At 40.5% G+C, this 27,500-nt stretch overlaps 1 protein-coding gene across 2 annotated transcripts in view; it reads left to right on the forward strand.

The window, feature by feature from the left end:
* LOC137423214 (rho GTPase-activating protein 45) overlaps positions 1-27,500 on the forward strand; it is a 250,787-nt gene that overhangs the window by 123,351 nt on the left and 99,936 nt on the right. The window lies entirely within an intron of this gene.

The following is a 27,500-nucleotide window of genomic DNA, read 5'->3' on the forward strand; positions in this document are numbered from 1 at the left end:
GCTGCCCCAAACCATAATATTTCCACCACCATGCTTTACAGTTGGTATCAGGTTCTTGTGGTCAATTGCTGTCTGGTTTTCGCCAAACATGTCTTCTGGTACTGTGGCCAAATAGCTCTACCATTGATTCATCTGTCCAGAGCACATTGTTCCAGAAGTGCTCGTATTTGCTAGGTGTTCATTGGCAAACTTTAGTCTTGCCCTGATGTTCTTTCTGGACAGCAAAGGTTTCCACCTGGCACACCTCCCATGTAGATCAAATTTGTGCAGCCTCTTTCTAATGGTAGACTCGTGCACTTTGACATCAACAGTGGCAAGAGCTACCTGTACGTCCCGTGACGACATTCTGGTGGTTCTTAGAGACTTCTTTCAGCATCTTGCAGTCCGCTCTCAGGCTGATTTTGCTGGGTCGGCTTGGCCTGAACAAGTTGGCAGTTGTTTGGAATCTTCTCCACTTGTAGATGATCTTCCGGACAGTCGAATGATTGATTTCAAATTGTTTGGAGATCTTTTTAAATCCCTTCCCAGACTCATAGGCATCTATAACCTTCTTTCTGAAAGCCTCAGAGAGCTCTTTTGATCTAGGCATGGTGATGCCACACACTTCAACAACAAAGAGCAAACCAAACTAAATGTCTGAGGTTTAAATAAGACAGGTTCCTCAAAGATCCTCTCTAACGATGTTCTAATCATTTGCACCTGAGCTGGTGCACCTGATTCTAATTTTAGGTATTTGAAGTAGTGATAAATGCAGGGGTGTACTTACTTTTTCCACATGCGAAATTTGCATTTATGTTTATTTAAATTATACAATGGACTACAAAATGTAAATGTTTCATGATATTTGTTATATTATGTCACCTTTATCTATCAATATTGTTGAAATGAAGATCAAATAGCTGTATGTTGAAATATGTTGAAAAGGTCAAAACTTTACATGGGGTGTACTTACTTTTTCACGTGACTGTATATGGAAATGCTGTTGAATGCAGAGAATGAATGGGAGGGCAACATAGAGAGTAACCCAGTTTTAGGACCGGCAGAGAAGATAACTGAGAAGGAAATTGAGGAAGCGATAAAAGCAATGAAGAGTAGAAAAGCGGGAGGGGCCGACGGGAGTTGTGGGAGATATGTTGAAGGCAGCGGGAAGTTGTGGTGTGAAGAGAATGACAGAGATCTGTAATCTGGTGGTGAAAGAAGGCCGCATTGCAGTGGATTGGGAACTGAGTACCCTCGGCCCTCTATACAAGCGGAAAGGTGACCTTCTGGACTGTGGCTCGTATCGAGCGATAAAGTTATTGGAGCATGGAATGAAGGTATTCGAGAGGAGGATAAGGAAGAAAGTGAAGATCGACGAAATACAGTTTGGGTTTATGCCAGGAAGAGGAATGACAGACGTGCTTTTTATTGTAAGGCAGTTGCAAGAGAAGTACATGGAGAAGAAGAAGAAGTTGTTTCTTGGGTTTGTTGTCCCCCGTCGCACCGTGGAGTGAAAGGGGGACTATGGTTTTCCCCTCCGTCCGTGTGTCCGCCCGTCCATCCATCCATCCATGCGGGCGTGCGTAGGCGAAGGACGGCATTCGAATTTGGTGTGTGGGTGCACCCCACGTCAAAATCCAAAATGGCCGCCACCATGTATGTCTGATGCCATGTATGTCTGAACCTTGTGAGCGGAATATCTTGAAAAATAAGCGAAGTACCAACTTCTAATCTGGTGTGTGGGTGTATCTAGGCATTGGGAAGAACCCTATTGAAAATTGGGTCGTCACGTCAAAATCCAAGATGGCCACCGCCATGTATGTCTGAACCTTGTGAGCGGAATATCTTGAAAAATAAGCGAAGTACCTAATTTTAATCTGGTGTGTGGGTGTATCTAGGCATAAGGAAGAAATCTATTGAAAATTGGTTCGCCACGCCAAAATCCAAGATGGCCGCCACCATATATATGTCTGAACCTTGTGAGCGAAATATCTTGAAAAATAAACGAACTACTAACGTCTCATCTGGTGTGTGTGTGTATGTAGGCAAAAGGAAGAAAGCTATTGAAAATTGGGTCGCCATGTCAAAATCCAAGATGGCCACAACCATATATATGTCTGAACATTGTGAGCCGAATATCTTGAAAAATAAGCGAGGGACCAACTTCTAATCTGGTGTGTGGGTGTATCTATGCATAAGGAAGAACCCTATTGAAAATTGGGTCGCCACGTCAAAATCCAAGATGGCTGCCGCCATGTATGTCTGAACCTTGTGAGCGGAATATCTTGAAAAATAAGCGAAGCATCAACTTCTGATCTGGTGTGTGGGTGTATCTACACATTAGGAAGAACGCTATTGAAAATTGGGTCGCCACGTCAAAATCCAAGATGGCCGCCTTGCGTCTTCCACTTTGTCAACTCGCATCACTTCACCAACGGGGGGCCTAGGCGTAACGCTCGTTGATCTGGAGAAGGCATTCGATGGAGTTCCACGCGAAGTAGTGACATGGGCATTGAGGAAGTTAGGAGTGGAGGAATGGTTGATCAGAGTCGTGATGGCAATGTACGAGAGAGCACGCACAGCTGTAAAGACTAAGGACGGGAACAGTGGTGAGTTTAAGGTGAAGGTGGGAGTGCATCAGGGGAAGTACTATGTCCACTACTATTTGTAGCTGTGATGGAGGTGCTGTCTCGGAATGTAAAGGAGGGTTTACTGTGGGAGTTGTTGTATGCAGATGATCTGGTGCTGATTGCGGAAAGTATGGATGGACTGAAGGAGAAGATGAACAAGTGGAAGGAATGTATGGAGACAAAAGGTCTGAAGGTGAATATCGGAAAAACTAAGATGATGGCAAGTGGTAAAGCATGTGGTGAGGTGGAAAGAACTGGGAAGTGGCCTTGTGCTGTGTGCAGGAAGGGCGTCGGGTGAACTCCATTCAATGTACAATGTGCGCTGAGTGGGTTCATCAAAAATGTAGTGGTCTGAGAGGGTCATTAACCAGTGTGGCAGCTACATTCAAGTGTAAGGTGTGCACAGAGGGAGCTGCAGATGGAGGAAATGTTGAGTTGGATGTTGGAGACGGCGTGAAGCTGGATGGTGTGAAAACATTTTGCTCCCGAGGAGACATGTTGATCGGAGAAGGTGGATCAGACTCGGAAACGGTTGCTGGAGTGAGATGTGCATTTAAGAAGTTTTGGGAACTGAGTGGCATGCTGGCGAGGAGGGGAGTGTCGTTGAAGCTGAAGGGAAAGGTGTATGCTGCATGTGTGAGAAGTGTTATGATTTATGGGAGCGAGACATGGGTAATGAATATAGAGCAGCAACAAATGCTGGAAAGGGTGGAAATGCGAATGGTTCGGTGGATGTGTGGAGTATCGTTGAGAGAGAGGAAGACAAATGATGAATTGCGAAAGATGATGGGAATAGAGCCTGTGATTGATGCTGTGAAGAGAAACATGTTGAGATGGTTTGGTCACGTGTTGAGGAAGGATGAAAGTGACTGGTTGAGAAGAGTGATGGAAATGAATGTAGAAGGAAGTAGAGGATGGGGAAGACTGAGAAAGACTTGACTGAAGGTGGTGGAAGAAGAAATGTGGGCAAGTGGGTTAACAAGGGGAGATGCAGGAAATAGGGCAAAATGGAAAAGATTGTCATGGGGCCCGCAAGGCTAACCCCCGCTCTAGCAGGGAAAATGGCCTTAAAATGCATGTTGTTGTGTATATATATATATAAAACCATTTTCAGTGGTTGCTAGGAAACAGGGCAACATGTAGAAAATTCATAAATAACAATGAATATTTGAATAACAGTTTCATTTGGAGGTGAGTGGATGGTGTTGTGCTGTCTGGTGGACATGTTCATTTAAGGTAATATGTGCATGATTTAATGTGTTATCATATGGAATGTGTGATGGGAGTTGTATCTATGGGTAATACATTAAATCCTTTCGCAAGTTACGTTTGTTTGGTGATATTGCGTTGATGCCGACGAATGACCGACTGCCTGAACACAACTGAGGTTGTGGATTTACTGATGTGGGTAATCTACTGAAGTGGATCCGTGACCGATGTTGTGCGTCTGCCATTTGGAGAGGTACTGGGCTGAAAGTATGGAAACCTCTAGGAAAAACGGTGCCCAGCTGATCATCTGTGCGGTCGGGAAACTCGTGAATTGCTTATAGCTTGAGGTTCTGCCCTTTGGTAAGGGAACTATGTTTTAGGGTTTACAATTAAAATAGAGTTAATTAAAGGATGGTGTGTGTGCGTGCACGTGCGCGCATGTGTTTATTATTTTTATTTTTTTGCTTTTCTGCACTGAGAAAGTTTGTTGAAAGTCCTTGGTGAATGGGGAAGGTTATGTCTCCATGTACTGGTGCTGTGTCTGAAATCAAGAATAGTATTACACATGCAATGCGATAATCGGTATTGTTTGGTCGCTTTTATTTTTCTCAACATGTTGCCAAAACAGGATGATTCAATAATGACGGCTGAGCTGCTTTTTATTTTGTATACAAATGTACATCCTCTCTTTATGTGTACAAATTTGGTAGCAATTGATCCTTCTATATGCACCAATCTGCAGCTCTACTTCCTCACACTCCCACATGTGTGAAACATGTCTATGAATAATGTACAGTACATTAAGTGTGCATGTATGTAGAATGCCAAAAATTCACCATTGTTCCTATCTCTCATTTGTTTCCTCTTTTATTATTGAATTTAAGTGATTTATGGTTGGGGCATTAGAGTTTAAAAACGTTTCTCCTCTTTTTAGCCGCGTCGCAGACGCTGGTCATAGAGTGCCCTCTGCTGTTGTTGTTGTTGTTGTTCTTGTTCTTCTTCTTCTTGTTGTTCTTGCAGAGAAGACAAAACCTCAAAGCTCCACCCATTCTGGGAACCATAGCTCCACCCATTCTGGGAGAGGCCTCATATAAACAAATATCCACCATTTTTTAACTCGCATAGCTTTGAGGCCTGTTTTGTAGGCCCGTGGTGTCTTCCTCTCTCACACAGTTTTATTTCAAATCAAATTCGATATATCATTTCATTTTTCACAGTCGCTAACATAGTTTTAGACTCGGTTGAAAAAAAACGGGAAGAAAATCAGATGAAAGTTGCCCTTTATAGAACGAAATGAATTCTCAAAGGCCTGTAACTTCAAGTCCATTGAGATTTTTTTTTTTTATCGCGGCATGGTCAGTCATACACCGCCCGAAATAACAGGCGGGAAAATGCCGAGATATATATATATTTTGTTTAAATCGCGGCATGCTCAGTCATACACCGCCCGAAATAACAGACGGGAAAATGCCGAGATATATATATTTTGTTTAAATCGCGGCATGCTCAGTCATACACCGCCCGAAATAACAGACGGGAAAATGCCGAGATATATTTAAAATTCGTCCATTTGATGACAACCGTCACGATGAAATATTTAATTTATACGTCGTCACAATAATGTGGAGAGAGGAGCATAGCTTCCTTCACGTGTCGCCACACACGGGAAATTGCCGAGATATATTTTTTTTAAATTGCGGCATGGTCAGTCATACACCGCCTGAAATAACAGATGGGAAAATGCCGAGATATATTAAAAATTCGTCGCCACACACGGGAAATTGCCGAGATATATTTTCACTTTGCACAAAAATAACATCAAGTAATCGAATCAATAGGAATGTCCTGTGCCTATAACATCGACGTTATAGGCACAGCTGCATCTAGGCATTGTGTAACATCGACTCGGCTTTTGTTTTAATTAAAACTTTTTGTACTTGTTAAAGAATATCACAGCCAAAAACATGATTTTCATTCCATATTGGTATGAGAAAACTTTCCTATTACTGGGCAGAACATGTGACACTGGTTGGATGCTACATGTAATATGTGCAATATCTTTGCTTGGTTTTACTGGCACAGAACCTGTAGCAAATGTATTCCATCCCAGCGAAAATTTAAATCCTTGTACCATGGCCATGAAATATCTCCAAGCATTGTGATATTTTCAATCTGCATCAGGGTCAAGCCGCACTTCAAAGCTGGAAAATATTTGCCGTTTTGATATGAGCAGTATGTCCTTTGTTTGTACTCTGGATACTTCAATGAATGTGTCCATTAATCCCCACCTAGTTCACTGTAATGATTTTGTCCTATGCCTTCTCATGACGTCTAGCCTGGTGTTGGCTTAGCGGTTAGGGTGCCGGCTTGGGATCCTAGGATCCTGGGTTCGAATCCCGGTCGATCGCTGAATTAACGCCAGGAGGGTTGACTCAGCCTGTCATCCTTCCGAGGTCGGCAAATTGAGTACCAGCTTGCTGGGATGAATGATCCCGGTGTGTACCCCGGTTTAGAATAGGTACACCGTATCCCTGCGCATCGTAAGAGGCGACCAAGGGTTGGCGTCAGGAAGGGCATCCGGCCATAAAAACATTGCCTCAAACAGGGAACCATGATTGTCATGGGGCCCGTAAGGCTAACCCCTGCTGTAGCGGGGAAAATGGCCTTAAAACGATCATTCATTCATTCATTCCTCCTCATGACGTGGTCCATGTTTTTCTTGTGTGCATGGCAGAGAGGTTTTGTGTGCAAATGTAACTTAAAACCAATGTTGAGAAACAGAGATGGTTAATTTCAAAGGAGGGTTGCAAGCTGTGTAATAAGAGTGTGGGGCAGCAGGAAAAGATGGGAGTAAGGAGTGAGAGGTGCAATAATGTAACATTTTGTGTCTGAAGGGGGAGTTCGAGTCAAAACCTGTTATATTTACCAATGTCGTAAATACGTGGCCCTTATGTGAAAGTGCAGATCGATGAACTTTTTCCGTCTTGGTGTTGTCAGGGAATTTACTGGGGGACTCACAGGACTCCAAAGACCGGACACAGGTTACAAAAGGTCTCGTTTATTAAACTGTATTCACTTCATCCAATTACCAAAATGATACCGCATAATATAATGGATCAGGTTTAACTCTTTTCGCTGGTCCTTCTCTCCATCCGACACTCCCGTTCGGTCAGCGCTTCACGTAGCAAGTACTCGTTCATTCCATTGTTCCGTCGGGCAGGGCTTCTGAGGACCAGTGTACTTTACTCAACGTTTGCTCTCGTTATATCGCCAAACTGGACTTAATCTCCTCTCCGCTAATGTCCCGAGGTCATGCATCGCACCGAGTCCTGGCATCAGCTCGCTCCCCTCCTGCTGTGTAAATGGAAATCACAGCAGGGGGGGGTGCTCTAGCCTGGGGCCTTGACCAGGTGTTTCAAGAGATTACATTGTTCATACACATAAAATGTATCTGCTTTGTTACCAGGTTAATTAATAAGTTACCAGGGCCAATCAATATGTTACACTGAGTTACACTTCCACAATTCCCTCATCTTTTTGTTTTTGTTTATATTAACCATTAATCTAAACATCAATATAAGTAAACAATCAATCACTACTAGTAAACATCATTACAAGTATAAGTAAATAATCAATCACTTTGGTAATCAAATTCCCTTAGGCATACACCGTCATCCTGCAAGAATCACAAAACATTTCGTTGGTCATTGACTCCTTCCATATTGTTCAATCTATTGCATTTGCATCACAAATATATTTTCAAAACAACACTTCACCATCACCAAGATACAACAATTTCACTTCATTTTCAAGTTTTGTAAAGCATCTGCACCATCTGGCAAAAACGTTTGCCTCCACACAAATGTTGACTTTGTTTGAAAGGAAGGGCTGATCACTTGTGTTTGAATCCAGGTATGAAACATTTTCTCCTAATGTCTTCATAGCTCCTGCACTACTTCGTGTAGGATTTCGCTGTTGTGGTAACATTGCGGAGTCATAGACTGACCCTGCTCTCCTTGTAGCATTCTTGCCACTTTTTGCTGTAAACCATAGTAATTCCTGAACAAGGCCTTCACCCAGTTGTAGTCGACTTGCCTCCTCCCTTATTGTGAGTGGGCAGCAAGTATTGGTGTGACATTGATTGGCCAGCAAGATGTGGAACAGGGATGCCGGATGCATCCACAATGATGTTGGGACCATGGTGTTCAGGTCATTCATGGTCCTTACCAGGAGCAATCCAGCAGAATCGTGCACAGCTGTTGTGACAAGGGCACAGCCGTTTTTTGCAGCTCCATGCTGGTTCCCCGGACGTTGGTGAAGTAATAACATATGTCCCCGCATTTCACAGAGGTTGCAGGTAAAATGTCGTTGTCCTGCAACTTCTGATGTGGTGAATGTTCGAAGTCTTCGAACAAGAGTAAGTGATCGCCTTTCTTTCATATGTTGCAGTGTGATCCAGGCAAATGGTCACATAAATTTCCTTGGTGAAGGTAAGCATTCATCTCCAAGTTACACGGGAGAATGTCTTCATCATTCTTTGAGAAAGAGGGTGTATGCCACGATTAACTTCATTTTTTAGCCACAAATTTTCTTTCTTTCTTCTTCCCAATTCCGTTAGCAATCCCTCCAAAATGTGATCTCGTCTTATCCTTATGCTCAGTCATATCTGAATCTGCTTTCCGCACACACTGAATCAGATAGGGTACATCTTACCATGAAATCAGCATAATCATGTATATCTTCCGACAGTTTCACATTCAACAATTTGTTGTTTTTCCTTAACACAAAAAGTTATATTCATTTATATGCGTCACACAAATAATATTCAATCAGGTATGTATTTTATTACTAAACTAAGAATAGCATTGTATATGATTACAATCACACACGGGAATACCTAATTCCCAACAACAATTTTCCCAAACCAACAAATTAAGCATAATGTATTATTACCATAATTCCTCTCCACTTTTTCTTTTCCCTCTTTTTTTTTTTTTTTTTTTCTCCTAACAGTGTGTCACTCGTGGTGATATGAGTTCATTGATATTGTAATTGACACAACTCATAACATTGTCGTTATGCCATTATCTTAATTCTACTGTTTATGTCGCCATAAAAGTCTTCCTTTTCTGGTTCCACATTTCTTTCCTCATTTGTCACTTCATGTGTTATCATCGTGTTGTTGGTTACCTTATTCAAACACACCGTCACTAAGGCTTTCAAGCAAGCCACCACTAAAACAATTGCCAATATAACTACTAAACCAACAAACAAGTCTGCTACTCCTTGTATATATTCATATCTATGACATAGTTATATGTCGATGACATTTAACATTATATACCAAACTAACAAGCTTCCTAAAAGGTAAATAAAGAAAATCCCTTAATATGTAACATAATCAGATTATTTGTCTTACCCTGATCCCCCTATCTCCCGGGGTTGAACTCAATCCCCTGATCATGAGTGTAGTTGTGATACATTTTTTCACTCATGTTGTATTTATATCAGCAGGTAATTGTATGTCATGTAGGCAAATAAATGTCACTATTCCAAGTAGGAATATCACATGTTGAAAATGTAATGTTTATCAATGCAAGGGGTGTTAAAATGTAATTCAAATGACTGTAAATCATGACTATCATTTTTCTACCACTGAATGTTCTGCTGGGCTGCTAGGTGCAGCCTCATTTTCTGTGGGATCGTCCACCTTAGCCCCATGTGCTTGCTTGCAATGAGAGGCATGAATCCAACTTTCTATTTTGGGTCCATATTTGTTTCTATTCTTATCAATCTCCTATGGTTTATCAATTCGTTCCAAGATACCGCAACCAAAGGTTTTAACCAAAGCTCTACCAAACTATTTCCAATTTGAACAAAAATGCCAGTGAAACAATGATTCGAAGGATTAACTTCAAGGGGTCAATAAATTTATTCTATAGCCAGATCTAATTTTCCCATCCAATAGTTTGCCTTGCCACATGTCATATTATAACACCTTAATAAACCTTCGAAAAAATGTTTCCCATCTCAACAAATTTCCTTTTTTACAAATAGCCATGTGTAACTTACGTATTTAACGACAATTTCCTCTCAATTTGTTTGGCCTAACTGGCCGCAAAAGTGGCTGCCAGCATGCAGTACCGTTTTTATCTACCAAGGAAGTGTTCCACACAAGACCTCTACCAAAATGTTGTTTGTAAAAACAAATCTGGGATTTCTGATTACATGGATGCACACTCTCAGGACATTTTCAGGCTGCTGTTAACAATCCACTACGATGACTTAATTCCTTTACCCACAATCAAATAATTAGTACAAATTGAGGATATTATCCCTATCACATTCTTTTATAGATTCATTATGTTGGATCTAATTTTTTCCAATAATTTTCCACTGCTGTAAGGCGGAACAATAGCTCTCATAAGTCTTAGTAATATCGTACTTAATTTGCCCAGCAGAGAATAATTTATTTACTATCCTTTCTCATCTGTTAACCAGTGACTTTGTTTGAACTCCAGAACTGAAAAACCCACAATAGTTCAAACCAGCAAAATTTTCTTTACTCTTTTCCCATATCATCTATGCCTAAAACACATCCATACATACAGCACAATTTATATGCTGATAAAATTCAAGTTTATATATATAAAATCCATGAGCAGAGTATTCTGGGAAGTCAGTGTAAGACCTCTCCCAAATTTGGATGATTTTGTACTTCCTCATTTCCTTTTATGAAGCTCATATCCATAAATAGATGTTATTCTCATATACATTCTATCAAAAATGGAATCCCAAAATTACTCACAATTTTACTATTAATTAATGGCTGCTCATAACCCAGCACATCAAAAAAAATTTTTTTTATATTCCATTTCCCTTGACAAAAGAGATAATGTTCATAATCAAATTATATTTCTATTTTATTTTACGGATTCTCTGGATATTCAATCCCATCCACATATCCCAATCCCATCCACATATAACTATCCATTTCCAGACAGGCACACTGTCGGTGTCAACAATCTTGTAAGATTGATACACAAAAACACACACACACATGCATTATGCATATTTGTTTGCGTTGGAACCATTATTTACAGATCAGATGGGTGTCAATTTTATTTCAATTTCATAAAATTTGTCAATCAAATTCAAAATGCTTATAGACAAATAAACCAAAAGTCCATTCTTAGAAAACCCTTATGATGTCAAATTGAAATTACCCTTTCTGCCTTCACAATAATCTATCCAAATTTTGACTACACACCCATTTGCATGTCAGTCGACCATTGACCTATCAATCGTGCGGAACAATAGTCCGAAATTCCCACCTGATCATCATGTGACTCTTGTTACTTGGTTTGCCAACAATTGCAACGCAATTGTTCCAAACTTTGTAAATTTAAAATTGCTGTGCCCAAAATAGAAGATCCAATTTTGGCATTTGATCAATTAATTATTAATTTGTTAACAAGCAAAAAGAAAAATGAATCATTCTTGCTCTGAAAACTTTTCAGACACAAGAATCATTGACAGTTGTTCATGTTTGTCCAGTAATCGAATCTGTTGAGGCCAATCATCATTTGGGATTTGCAGCAATGAAGGCCTAATCATTGTCTGAGGTACCGGTAAGCACTGGTACCCTTGATCTTGGTTTGCCCCATGACCTTGTCTTCCTGTTGACATACGGACATCTTCTTCTCCAATGTCCCATCTTTCCACACTCGAAACACCGGTTTCTGTCGTTGTCTGATCTGTGCGCCTGTGCACTTGTATTGCTGGGCTGCATCTCTACATCCCTGAGTTGCCACTGCAATCTCTCGTTATCTCCTGAAACACGAAAAAATTCTCTGTACCGTCCTTTTTGGGGAGACAACTGGAAATCAGATGGGACAACTGTGACTTTCATTCCTAATTTCGAGGGCAGTTGTGCATTTGTCTCCTCCACTGTATCCTGTATCCTTTTTATTTTAAGTTCTAGTTCCGTTATCCGTTCTTGCTGTTCCCGTTGTCTGGATTCACCATCCCAAAGATGGAATGCAAGCCAGTCTACCGTTAGATTCTCTCTTCCTGGCTTTCAATCTTTGTTCCAATCTTTCCAATCGACTTCGCTCAAATGTACCATCTCTTGGAAACTCCTCATCATGTCCCTTTGTCCACAAATACCAATTCTCGACCTGCCTTATAGCTTCGGCACCATAACGGTCGTACATATGATGTGTACAAGTACCTTTTTGTGGAATCTCTGGTTGTCCTTGTGTGTTCTTGCAGGCTCCATTTCCCATTCTGCCTTTTATCAAAGTAGCGTTGGATGTGTTGTAGCTTGTTCCAGGTTCCTCTAAAGCTTCACTCGTACCTCCAGGAAGGATCTCTCCACCTGTTCGCACGGTGATTTCCAGAGAATCTCCCTCAGCTGTGGCTTTTGCACAATCCAATCTCACAGATCAGTATTTGCAGATGAGCCGGAGGGTCAGTATGAAGTGGGTGAATCCTCAGGTGTCCGCTCTGTTTGACGGGGAAATCACACAATGGTAACCGCACATATATATCTGTATATAAACTCACCACCTTGCTCAATTTTCCCAGGTTGTCTCCACATTGATAATATCTCGCAAAGATATCAAAGCTTCTTTCTTGAGACCGCATTTTCATCAATCAAACAATCAATATATTCAATTCAATTTATTCAGTTCAATTTATGCAATTAAATTCAATCAAATACTATTCAATCAATTAACAATTCAATCAATTATTCAATTTCAATTAATTCATCAATATTCATCAATAAATCAAATTAATCATTTTGAATGACTCCTTGCATAAGCCCTTTCCCCAATGATGTCAGGACAGGTCCATCCATTGACTGAGATCGAATTTCATCGGTCGTCACCTCGGATTCGTACCTCATGTCAATTGATGAATCGCCGTCCTGTCCTAGGGTCATATCTGACATATTTTCCCATTTTGCCTGGTCTCCACAAATTTTTCTTTGCAACCACTAAAGGCAACTCATCCTTCATTCGTGAGACAGCCAAAATGGATGCCAGATATTAAAGTTCTTTGGGAAAAATATCTCATCATTTTCCTTTTAATAGTACCCAAAATCTCTTGGCAATATAAATTTCGTAAAACTCCTGAAATGGGACTGTCAAATTCCTTCAATCATGCTAAATTTTGAAACTCCATCGCTTGTAATACCCAATTTATCCCATAGGGCTTGAAAGTTCTTTCCCAAGTTCATGCAATCATTCTGCATTTGAACCCTATGATATCATTCATAATAATCATCATGATTTTATAGTCATGGTCCTATCATAATCATCTATTTAAACGAACATTTCCTTTATCACCACAGCTATGTGGTATAATCAACAATAGAATAAAACTGTACATAGCAACAGGCTACCTCATGGCCACTTAGTATACCTATTGACAATAAGTCATAACAATATCGAATAATCATTGAACAATTCAAAAATCGCTTCCACTGCTCTAGCCGCAGCATCCGTGATATTTGTTTGCTCATTCCCTATTCCTGATTCGTCATCAAGGATCTCCATCATCACACAGCGTACTTAATTCCGCATTTTAATGAGAATTCAACAGGAATTTACGACTCAAAGGAAAAAGAACGAGCAGACCTTTTGCAGGATGATCGTTACAAAATCGTTACATATATTAAAGTATTTCTAATGTCGACAAATCATATCTTAATTCTTGCAAGATTTGGTTCTTTGAATAAATCACAGCACCGGGAGAACCAGCTCCAAAAATGGATCTTTGTGTTTATTCAGCACCCTAGTAATTGGTTCTTTGTGTACTAATTACACAGCACCCAGGCCCCGCTCATATGGATCTTTGTGCAGCGCTACACAGCACCTGAGCAAAAGGGGTTTCATCTACATTTTCCCTATCTGGTGTACCATCCGTGATATTTGTCTGCTCATTCACTATTCCTGATTCGTCATCAAGGATCTCCATCATCACACAGCGTACTTAATTCCGCTTTTTAATGAGAGTTCAACAGGAATTTACGACTCAAAGGAAAAGAACGAGCAGACCTTTTGCAGGACGATAACTGGAATTAGTCGTGAAAATATATCCAAAATACTCAAAATAGACACCCACAAAAATCGTTTCCATTTAAAAAACATCGCCTTTACTGCTCCAGTCGCAGCATTTGTCACTTTGTTTGCTCATCCGCATGACCAAAACGAAATAAAGGGAGCTCAACCATTACACTGCGCTTTTAATGGCGCATGCCATAGAAACTCAACGCAATTTCGACTCGGCCAGCAAACGAGCAAATTGTGCAGGATGTTAACTGGAATTAGTCGTGAAAAATATATCCAAGTTCACAAAAATACACACCCACACAAATAAACAACATTTATTCCGTTTAACAGAACAAACATTTCCTCTATCATGACATGCATGTCTTCAAAATTATATGCCCAAGAGAAAAAGTAAAATTAATTAAAACTGCGGGCAGTGATGATCCGGGGACCATACCGCTCCATCCTGATTGGACGAGTGCGTGCTAGAGTCGTTAACAACGACAGTCCAGATCCGATTGTTCAAAATTTCAACTCAATCGATCGAAAAATGAACGCAGGGATGCATTTTAAAGGTGCAGTGGCACTAACTGAGTTGCCACGAATATGGCCACGAAATTGCCAATATGGCCATCACAAAATATTTTCCTTAATCAATTGGCTCATAGCATAACCAATCTGCAAGTATTTCATCCGAAGATGTATCTCTCAGGAATTTTAATTAAATAAGTCATTTATAAATCAACGAGTTAATTTATTAAATGATTAATCAATAAATCAATATTTTCCTTGACAGCCACATCACTTGGTCAGTGTCATGTCCAAATATCAGCTTCCTTACTCAAAAGGTGCCTGAGTTAATGTAATGTAATTACTGTAATAAGATTACTGCAATTACTGTAATGATTACTGCAATTACCGGAACTGTAATTACTGTAATTACCTCAGGTAATTACTGTAATGTAATTACTGTAATGTAATAAGAAATGTAATTAATTAAATAAGTACTTCATTAATCGTTAATAATGAAATAATTCCTGAATTCTCATTCGATTCACTTGACATTCGAATGTCCCCAAAACGTTGGAGCAAAACGTTGCAACAACGAAAGTGAAACGTTGTAGCGACGTTGTGGAAACGTCAGCAAAACACAACATTTAAATGTTCACAAAACGTTGGAGCAAAACGTTGCAACAACGAAAGTGAAACGTTGTGGCGACGTTGTGGAAACGTCAGCAAAACACAACATTTGAATGTTCCCAAAACGTTGGAGCAAAACGTTGCAACAACGAAAGTGAAACGTTGTAGCGACGTTGTGGAAACGTCAGCAAAACACAACATTTAAATGTTCACAAAACGTTGGAGCAAAACGTTGCAACAACGAAAGTGAAACGTTGTAGCGACGTTGTGGAAACGTTAGCACAACCCAACCTTTGAATGGTCCCAAACGTTTTGACAACAAATGGTCACAAGTCATTATCACATTGCAATGACCTCTAAACATTCCTAAACCAATATCCCATTAAAAAATCCCATTAAAATCCCATATTTTGTCACCCTTTGCATTGTTGAAAGCAATTAATTCCATAACTTAATATTACCTCAATTTATATATACTAGGGCGTGCCCGCACGTACGTGCTCGCCCGTACGTGCTTGCAAAAAACATGCGTGCAAACAACAACAACAAAACTTTGAAACCACGTGGCAGTAACGACCACAGAACCCCCCTTCTATTTACATGCAATGGTTAGGTCCATCCGCAGAGCCAAAGCGAACGACCACAGAACCCCCCTTCTATTTACATGCAATGGTTCGGTCCATCCGCAGAGCCAAAGCGAACGACCACAGAACCCCCCTTCTATTTACATGCAATGGTTCGGTCCATCCGCAGAGCCAAAGCGAACGACCCGCGAGCACGGCGACCACACCCTGGGACCCACCCGTCCGATTAATTTCAAACCTTGAAAAGGCACATCCTCGGGTCCCCACAAATATACCTGGCAAGTTTCAAGTATATCGGACCGGTAGTTGTTGAGAAACAGCGGTCGCATACAGACAGACCGACACACACACCGAGATTACTGGAATTATAGATAGATAAAAATCCGATCTCATTAAAACCTTCATACAAACCACTAGCATATATTATTCCTAGGACTAAAATCACCAGGACCATTATCAAACATTTATCAAAATATTAGGACCATCATCAAACGAATGAATGACTCAATCCTTTAATGACTCCATCCAAACCCAGACATTTTGAGTTCCGTAACTTTTATACTTCAAATTTTCCATTCCTTCCCTTCCTTATCCTTCGATGTAGGGATGGGTTCTTTTTAGGATCATGTTGCATCGAGCATTATTTTTCAAACAGTGTGACTATTAAGCCCACGCCAAGACCTCTGACATCCCACCATTAACACCTATTTTAAGCGTGCCGAATCAGTAAGCATCACCCCTTCTATGAGCCTCGACCAGAGGGTGGTTGTCACCCACAAACACTCGTCGCTAGCTATTCCATTGTCTGTTGATTCCCATTCTGCTGTTTTTGTCTCATAATCAAGATAAATTTGGAACAGCCCTTTAAACTAACACCAAGCAGATCAATTTTTATATTTAAATATAAAATCATTTTCTCATTAATTCATAATCATAAAATCATTTAATCCGTGTCACCCATGCTATTTATCTAGCAAATTTCGTCAAAAAATACAACAGCACTGGTTCCGTGTCACCCATGCTATTTACCTAGCAAATTTCGTCAAAAAATACAACAGCACTGGTTCCGTGTCACCCATGCTATTTATCTAGCAAATTTCGTCAAAAAAAAATACAACAGCACTGGTTCCGTGTCACCCATGCTATTTATCTAGCAAATTTCGTCAAAAAAAAATACAACAGCACTGGTTCCGTGTCACCCATGCTATTTATCTAGCAAATTTCGTCAAAAAAATACAACAGCACTGGTTCCGTGTCACCCATGCTATTTATCTAGCAAATTTCGTCAAAAAAAATACAACAGCACTGGTTCCGTGTCACCCATGCTATTTATCTAGCAAATTTCGTCAAAAAAAAATACAACAGCACTGGTTCCGTGTCACCCATGCTATTTATCTAGCAAATTTCGTCAAAAAAATACAACAGCACTGGTTCCGTGTCACCCATGCTATTTATCTAGCAAATTTCGTCAAAAAAATACAACAGCACTGGTTCCGTGTCACCCATGCTATTTATCTAGCAAATTTCGTCAAAAAAAAATACAACAGCACTGCTCCCAAAATTCTCTATTTAAAACGGGTGTACACGATTGTACACGTGTACGGACGGACCTTACCGAACCGGCAAACAAGTCGCTTCATGCACATCAGTGGTGCGTTTCTTCGTGGCGCGTGTCAGAAGAATTACACAGCGCAGGAAAAATACGTATTTACAGAAATCGTTAAAAAAAAACTCGGATAATCGCTAAAATCGTTGTGGCCGGTGTACCATATTGGAAATATATATATATATAAATATAATTCCGTTTCCCGGTTCCCTGTCGCTCGCCGAGCGCCGATCAAGTCAAGTGCTTCGAACAAGTGCAAAAAAAAAAGTAGTACTTTATCCGTGTGCGAGTGGGTAAACGAGTGTACCGGCCTTACACGTCCTTGAAACAAGCGGTCGCAAGGTGCACACTTGCTCCGCCCGCTTCCAGGTCACAGTAAGGCCCTTTAATAACCAGCGCCAAGAAGCCCCAGATCACCTGCTCCCCCATGTATGTACCCATAACTTCCAAGTTCGTAATCATATTGGGCAAGACAAGACACACTCACCTTTTAAAGAAGACTTGCTTGTACAATTGATCGCAGCGGTGCCTCCAAGATTGTCAGGGAATTTACTGGGGGACTCACAGGACTCCAAAGACCGGACACAGGTTACAAAAGGTCTCGTTTATTAAACTGTATTCACTTCATCCAATTACCAAAATGATACCGCATAATATAATGGATCAGGTTTAACTCTTTTCGCTGGTCCTTCTCTCCATCCGACACTCCCGTTCGGTCAGCGCTTCACGTAGCAAGTACTCGTTCATTCCATCGTTCCGTCGGGCAGGGCTTCTGAGGACCAGTGTACTTTACTCAACGTTTGCTCTCGTTATATCGCCAAACTGGACTTAATCTCCTCTCCGCTAATGTCCCGAGGTCATGCATCGCACCGAGTCCTGGCATCAGCTCGCTCCCCTCCTGCTGTGTAAATGGAAATCACAGCAGGGGGGGGTGCTCTAGCCTGGGGCCTTGACCAGGTGTTTCAAGAGATTACATTGTTCATACACATAAAATGTATCTGCTTTGTTACCAGGTTAATTAATAAGTTACCAGGGCCAATCAATATGTTACACTGAGTTACACTTCCACAGTGTCCATACTCTGTATTTGGCCTAGTTGAGGTTCATTCTGTCCTTTATTCGTCGTCCAGTTTTCAGTTTAGGAGCAGGCCTTGAGTTGCCCGACTTCAACCCGGCTGAACCCAGACTTGTGTATTTTTGTGTTTTACTTGTACATACAGTATTTCACAATGAGATTCGTAAAACCAAACAACTATACAACTGATAGGTAACAGACTATTCTTCATTGTTTCTCTTCTTGAAGGATACTGTGGAATCTTCAATATGTGCAAACCAAATACAGATGAGATGGCCAGTTATTGGCCTTATCCAAACAATAGTGCTCCAATAAGCAAAGCCCCCTGCTGGCAATGTATTAGAACAACAGTTTTTTCTTCCTCGTTTCTGATAAATAGTCAATAACATCGATGAGGCATGTTTTGCAATGCAAAACCCAAATATCCACTTCCCCATTATCTGAGTAAATATTCTTACTCTCTCCTAAGGTTAACAGATTTACCGTGCAGACAAACGTACATCGGAATTACAAGTTTATTAAATACGTAATGGTTAGTGTACAAACGACCGGTTCCAGTTAGTGTAATCTTTACTGTACCCTATTGTAAAGCTTTGAGTGCACATGTACGCATGTATATAGAAGCAAGGGTTCAGGAAATAATAATGGAGGTACTAATGGTAAGGAATGGGAACTGGGGGCGAGGGAGCGTGACAGTGTTGGTGCTGAATACATTTTGATAATGCCAATTTCCAGGAAATTTCTTATAAAGTTACGAAGAACTAATTTATTAATTTTTATAAACTGGAGCCTCGAAAGAGCGAGGACACAGAACAGACCAGAATGTAAGAGAACAAAAAGAACATTATGGAAAAGGAGGAACACGCCAAGAGCAGGGTAAAAGAAAACAAAGGGACACTTGGGAGGAATAATGACCGAGGGGAAGAATGATAGCAAAGGAAGGGGGAGGCAGACACGGGGTGAACATGCTGGACACATGCTAAAACAGAAAGAAGAGGAAGGGAAAACTGGGGATTAAATATAAATAGAACTAATAGCGAAAGGAGGCGAAGGAAAATGGAGAAAACCAAATAACTTTGAAAGGTGTGTGTGTGTGTGTGTGTGTGTGTGTGTGTGTGTGTGTGTGTGTGTGTGTGTGTGTGTGTGTGTGTGTGTGTGTGTGTGTGTGTGTGTTTTTTTTTTTTAAGAGGAGGGTGGAGTGGGGTGTTATGAGGGTATGGAGTATATAAATGGAGTATGGAGCATCAAAAGAGCATGAGTATGGATGGAGGTGGTGGTGAGGGAGGTGTTTGACCTGATGGGTTTGTGAACAGCTGTGTGGAAGCCTTGGAGAGAAGAATGGGAATGAACAGACTGAGGACGTGGGTTCCACAGGTGGTAGAAAAGAGTCACAAATGATTGGAAGTGAGCGCTGTGCCTAGATTTTGGGAGTTTCACCAGAAGTCGGTTACTGGCGAAGCACTTGCACACTGGAGTAATTTGGCGAGGAGGGAGGGGGGGGGGGGGAGGGGAGTGAATGGTATGCGAGCCAGAACGAATGAATGGGTGCAGATAGCAGACAGAGGGGGTGATCAAATTCAAAAAGTCAAAATACTTTCATAGATTGGATAAAATTTTAGCAGATGCAGTTTAACATGAAGAAATGTAAGCTGTGTGCTGGGGATGGATAATATCAATGAAAATATAAATTACACTATGCAAGGGACAGTTATTGAGCAAATAACATGGAAGAAGGATCTCGGGTTGGTAATATATACTGGGGGTAAGCAGACAGCACAAGCCAGGCAGCTACAGGTAAAGCTAACAGGGTTTTAGGTTGTATTTATAGAGAGATACATTATAAAGTAAAAAAAATTTAAATGTAATTTATACATTAGATTTATAATACATTATAAATCAAAAATTCATAAGATTTTTTTTTCTTTCCCCCAAACGAAAGAGAGATAATCCTGTTCGAATTTTCGAGGGAGGAGGGGAAATGTATTTTGCTGAGGGATAAGTCGTAACAATACATGGAATACAAGGAGCAAAGGAATGGAGAGAATTGATGGAATACAAGCAGACTCGATTACCTGCAGCACGCAGGCCCCGACTCAACTTGGGAGACAAATTAAATGATTCAACACAGCAGGACATGGTTTGAGATGGAAAAAAACGATGAAAAACACGAACAGCAAAACAGAAATGAAAACGAAACAGTAAAACACAATGTAATTAGTCAGGGGAACTTGACTTTTAAGAACTGGTCGGAGAGCTGCCAATCAGGCATCTACGTGCACCGGTCCCCAAACGGGAAGTTCAAAATTGATCCTCGACCGAGACCCCTTGTTTCCAAGTCGGAGACCAACTGAGCTATTTTGTTGACCTCGTGCGAGTCTGTTTAATTCACATAATAGGATTCTACTACAAACTAAGTTTTTATGTTTGACTGGAAATCCATTACATGTTGTTTACTCCCATAATTTTGTTCCAATGTACAAGAAACATTGTCACATTTCATCAATTTTGACCATATTTAGAGGTAGCTCAATGAGGTTGACGTTCCGGGTGGCAGTGGCCTTGTACCTGTGGCCTGGCATCGTTACCATCGTCACTTATGCATTTATATTGTTTCCTTTTTGCTGTTGAGGAAGTGGCTTATGTGGTCACAACGTGAATGAGGGATTGTTTCTTTTTTCTTTCATTGTTATCATGGCATATGCTCCTCAATAAGGTCCATACACCTGTCAGCATTATGATTTACCATCAAGTGTTCAACTCTCTGCAGTGCCTCCTGTAATCCACGCTGAGCTGCCATGACTCGGGGTCAGAACCCAGAGAACGAGCTGGAAGATTGAGGCACCTGAAGAGTCCATTGTGTTCTTTGTGACAAAATCTTCAGTTGACATGTCCTTCGACTTGCTGATATTAGTCAGGTTCACGATGTTAACAAATATAATTTCGTTCAAAATGTTGGGATTAGCAAACCTGTACATTTTTGGAATATTCAGAGCATGAGGAATCCAAAAATTAATGTTTACATTTGCGGAGACACCTGCATGGCCGCCATTTTGGATTTTGAAAATGGCCGCCATAAAATACATATTTTGCGCGATCTCGGCTTCTAGTCAACCTAGAGACTTAATTAAATATGCTAATCCTGTGTTTTCTGGGTCAAGGAATCCAATGAAGGCCTCAAAATAGTGCTCAGGATTATAGAAAAGCAACAAACAAAGGTAATTGAAAACCATTGTCTTTATATTTGTGATATAACTGTATTACATAATACATGATATTGCAAGTCCTTTGAAGTTATAGGTCGTTATAGGAAGTTATAGGTAGTATCAGATTGAACTATAAGTCCTATACACAGGATCTACGAGGTCTATACCGTTCAGGAATATGCTTTTACAGATCTTCATCACTGTCCTGAGTGTCATTTTCGCAAAGGTGTCTACGCAAATGTAAACATTAATTTTTGGATTCCTCATGCTCTGAATATTCCAAAAATGTATAGTTTTGCTAATCTACCAAAATTTTGAACGAAAAAACATAGTGAACCTGACTATATTCAGCTGGATACGCACTTTCGAGGTTTATCCATGCCATACTTTTCATTTATTTCCTTTACCATTTCTTGTTTTGACTCTGTGGATACAGCTGAATCAAAGAATGTTTAACGAATGAGGTCTTCATCGAGATGCCATAGATGTCTCGAAAATTAAAAACAGGCAGACTTTGAAAGGATTGAATCCACCTTCTCATACTTAAGAAAATGTTACAGGAAGTTAACGTCATTGCGAGGAGCAGAAATTCCATGACAGCAGTGAACCATGCAATAATGTAGACTTGAAAAACAAAGATGCAGATGTTGCAGAATCCTCTTTTTTTCACAACCAGTGAGCTTAAACTGTCTCGTAAACATCCCGATCTTGAGGGTGTATAATGCCTTGGCCATCCCTCTTCTTGCAGGATGCTCGGCTGCAGATACTACGAATCATGCTCATCTGGAAGGATGCCACCAAGAAAGGTTCACCATATTTAGTACAAGACATGCGCCAGGAGGTGCATGACCTGTCTGCCCTCAGTTTATATCCCTGCCCAATCGGTCAGCGAGGCAAACTCTTTCACATTACCGGTGCATTCGGCAAAAGCTATGGGATAGGCAAAATGAAGTTCATAGCGACTGAGGTTATAATACACACACACACACACACAACACACACACACACACACACACACACACACACACATGCATGCATGCACACACGCACACTTACTTACACGTTGGGTCACACGATCAAGGTCGTGTTATTTAGACTTTTGGAGATGATGAACAAGATTTGGGAGTGGAGTGGAAGGAGGGAGGGCGCGTGTGGGAGGGGCGGGGTTTGCCCATGACCTGGCAACATTTGGTGTTGGCCCAGCCGTTTTTTTTTGTTTTCTTTTTATACATGCATGCATACATACATACATACATACATGCATACATACATACATACCTACATACATACCTACATACATGCATACATACATACATGCATACATACATGCATACATACATACATACATACATACCTACATACATACATACATACATACATACATACATACATACATGCATACATACATGCATACATACATGCATACATACATACATACCTACATACATACCTACATACATGCATACATACCTACATGCATACATACATGCATACATGCATACATACATACATACATACATACATGCATACATACATGCATACATACATACCTACATACATACATACCTACATACATACCTACATACATGCATACATACATACATTCATACATTCATACATTCATACATACATACATACATACATACATACATACATACATACATGCATACATACATACATACATACCTACATACATACATACATACATACATACATACATGCATACATACATACATACCTACATACATACCTACATACATACCTACATACATGCATACATACATACATGCATACATACATGCATACATGCATACATACATACATGCATACATACATACATACATGCATACATACATGCATACATGCATACATACATGCATACATACATGCATACATACATACATACCTACATACATACCTACATACATGCATACATATACATAGAGACTTTCCTTGTTGGGAGGAGGAGTGGGGTGGGTTTGGGCGAGTTGGGGGAAAGCCGACTTAATTTTTTCCCTGTACACGTGCCGTAGCCACAGCACAAAATATATTTGCCCCACTTCCAGTCTCCCCCTCAGGCTGCTCCTGGAGGGAGTGGGTGTTTCTCGTATCCCAAATATATCTCCTGGACATCTGCTTCGAATAAATTCCCAATTTCTCATGTGGACTCTGCTGGAAGTATGGGCCCCTCTTCGACCCTGACTGTTTCTTGCTCGGTAAACGGTACAGTTACACCTGATGATGCTGTCTCCTGACTTTGCTATTGGATGAGTCTTCAGCATGCAACACACCATCACCTACTCTTGTATTGAAGTATGATACATATCAATGGTCACAGCTTTATTAATCTTTCACCCCATTTATTTTCAGTCTCATGGAAACATTATGTCTTCGTTCACTTTTGTTCCCACGACCTCCCGACATTGAAGACATAAATAATATTGGAGTGTCGATTTCTTGAACTTATTGGTTCCATTTTTTAAATGTCATAAAATGATACTTTGAAACAGTATTGCAGGAGACATCATTTGATGTAGGTGGATGGATTATTTGTGCTGACTCACTGTTGTCTGGAGTCTTGTTATTTGCGATGGACAATTGAAAGTACAGAGAGCCGTAGCCTGAATCGGCATTGGGTAATGGGAAATTGTGCTATGAGCAAACAGGAAGCCTTTTGAGATGGCATAGCTCAGAAATAACTGACATCTGCTGTTTTCCTTTTTAGGAGTTGGTTTTAGGAGTAACTTGGTGAAAAAAAAAATATTCTGTAAGTACTGTACTGTAAATTCTGTAAGCTGTAAGCTGTTTGTTTTGGTTTCCTTGGAGTTAGAATATAATCACTGTTTTGGTTTTGGTGAGCCATTGCTTCCTGATTGGCTTATAACATGCTTCTTGTTGATGGTTTTTGTAAATCATTCTCATTTTCCTTGCATATCAATTGTATTTGTGGGAGTATGCAAATTTGTATATTCCATTTCAATGATGGGGATCTGAGTTCAAAATGTTGCTGTACTTTTAGCACTTTTAGCACTGTACTTAGATTGCACCATTGAGCACCATGTCTTCAGAGAGGGCTTTGCAGACTGCCTTTGTAGTTTGATCGTACTTAGGTGGATGTTCTAAAAATATGAGGGCATGTTGAAAAGTAATGTGGTATGTTCTCCAAAACAGGTAAAGATGTTCAAATTGAACAAAGCACAGTCTGTACATTAGTTCTTCTTGCCACTGGGTGCTAAGTTTTGTGATTCTGACACGATGTCTGAGTGCTATGTGCTATGTTACTCTAGGCAGAGGGCAGCATGATGTTGTCAATGCTGTGAAGCACTGGAGATGAGACTTGAGATGACTGATTGGAGACGAGATTACTTGAGATGAATGGAGATGAGACTTGAGGTGACTGAATGGAGACGTGATTACTTGAGATGACTGGAGATGAGACTTGAGATGACTGATTGGAGATGAGATTATTTGGAGATGACTGGAGATGAGACTTGAGATGACTGAATGGAGACAAGATTACTTGAGATGACTGTAGATGAGACTTGAGATGACTGATTGGAGATGAGATTACTTGAGATGACTGGACATGAGACTTGACATGGCTGAATGGAGATGAGATTATTGAGATGACTGGAGATGAGACTTGACATGGCTGAATGGAGATGAGACTTGAGATGACTGAATGGAGACAAGATTACTTGAGATGACTGTAGATGAGACTTGAGATGACTGATTGGAGATGAGATTACTTGAGATGACTGGACATGAGACTTGACATGGCTGAATGGAGATGAGATTATTGAGATGACTGGAGATGAGACTTGACATGGCTGAATGGAGATGAGACTTGAGATGACTGAATGGAGACGAGATTATTGAGGTGACTGGAGATGAGACTTGAACTGACTGATTGGAGACAAGATTACTTGAGATGACTGGAGATGAGACTTGAGATAACTGATTGGAGATGAGATTACTTGAGATGACTGGAGATGAGACTTGAGATGACTGATTGGAGATGAGATTACTTGAGATGACTGGAGATGAGCGTTGGGTGCAACATTACCATCCTGAGAGTAAGAGACGGTCAATATGAAGTGCCACCACAAAGGATCACCAGCCCCGACTTAGCTCCGTCAGATTTTCATCTTTCCCCAAACTTAAGGAACACCTTCGTGGGCAACATTTTTCTTCTGACGATGATGTTGAGACCTTCTGTGAAGGACTGATTAAGTCAGCAGGAAACACTTATATCGTGACGTCATCACGAAAATACTTGAATGTTGGCAGAAATGTGTTGATCACCATGAGTAGTGATTATTATGTTTAGAAATAATTATTCATTGTGTTTAAATGAGGATTGATGTTATCATCTGTCTTTCTTTAATTTGATTATTTTTACCTGTTTTTGAGAAAAAGTATCTTGGAGAAAAAGAAAAAAAGAAACTTGAAAGTTTACTTGAACGTTTTCGTAGACAAATAATCTTTACCTGGTGGGAGGCATTACTTTTCAGCACATCCTTGCATATCGCAATTTATTTTCAAATGACTAGTTATGTATGCTGGTATTATGACTAAATTCGAGCTTCTCGAGTTTCTGCTTTGAAGCATTGGCAAACCCACAGCCAGCACGTTCCTTGTGAGGGCACTGGATACATTGTAGTAGCTTCAGTTGGAAAACTAACTTTATACCTCAAGTTTCTTCTTTTTTATTCACACTGATACTGTGCTTTCTTTTATTTGCTAAAACCAAGCACTTTGATTAACAATTGCTGAGTGTGAAAAACATGAAGTTCACATAAATGAAAACAATATATGTGGCATCTGTAAATGTAATAACTAAAGTTGCTGTCTCCTCCCTTCCTCATTCTCCTCTATTTCTGTTCATTCATTCCCTTACTCATTGTGCCCACTTGATGCTCCGCGAAGCCACTCTCAGTTGGTGTCATTACCTCCACCACCGAAGGTGGATGGAGGTTATGTTTTCACCCCTGTCTGTCTGCTTGTTTGTCTGTCTGCTTGTTTGTCTGTCTGCTTGTTTGTCTGTCTGTCTGTCTGTCTTTCTGTGAACAAGATATCTCAAAAAGTTGTGCACGGATTCAAACGAACTTTGGCAGAGAGGTAGTGTATGTAACACAGACAAAATGGTTAGATTTTGGGTAAGACCTGGCTAGTATAATTTTTTAAAAGTGATTCTTCACCATTGGGAGATCGGGACAAAAACGACATGTAGCAGGATATCTCAAAAAGTTATGGATGGATTTGGCCGAAACGTGGTGGACAGGTTATGTGTGTGCGTGACAAGGACGAATCGATTCGATTTTGGTGCAGATATAAGTATGGATTCGGATACGAGAATTATTTAATTTCACAAGTGATTTTTCACCATTGAGAGATCGGGCAAAAAGCGATTATATGGCATGATATTTCAAAAAGTTGTGGACCAATTATGACAAAACTTGGTGAATGAGTTGGTTTAGGTGACAAGAACAAGCCGATTCGATTTTGGTTCAGGTCCGGCCGATCTGTGGGATACAAAACGTAAACTGTTCAGCTTGTGGTGGAGCTATGCGCTCTACCGAGTGCCGTTCTATTTTTTACTCTGTCGCATCGCTGTTCCACGAATTTCGATCTTTCATCGAAAAAAAACGAGTTCACATCGTGGAGGATAGGTGACTGGAAGTCACCGGCAGGTGCACATGATGGTCAGATGCTTGTAGTTGGTTACTGCAAAGTTCACAAAAATATTATAACCAGCAAAGCTTCAGCCCATCCATATTTACATTGAGGGGCAAAGGCTATGTTGGTGCCATGATCAATTCTGAGAGATTTAAAAAAGCTATTACATTAAAATTGAAGAAAAAGTATACACCCCCTCCTCCCTCCAAGCAAATGAAATGCTGCATGTCATACAGTTTTAAAAGCCATTACAAAACACTGCATTTCCTGCTGAGTCCGTGGTGAGGTTGCAGTGCGGCTATTAAGTATCCTGCTCCCTGCCAGGCTTCCGGCCTGC

Source organism: Myxine glutinosa, chromosome 3 (genome assembly GCF_964187855.1).
Source record: "Myxine glutinosa chromosome 3, kmMyxGlut1.1, whole genome shotgun sequence".
NCBI lineage: Eukaryota > Metazoa > Chordata > Myxini > Myxiniformes > Myxinidae > Myxine > Myxine glutinosa.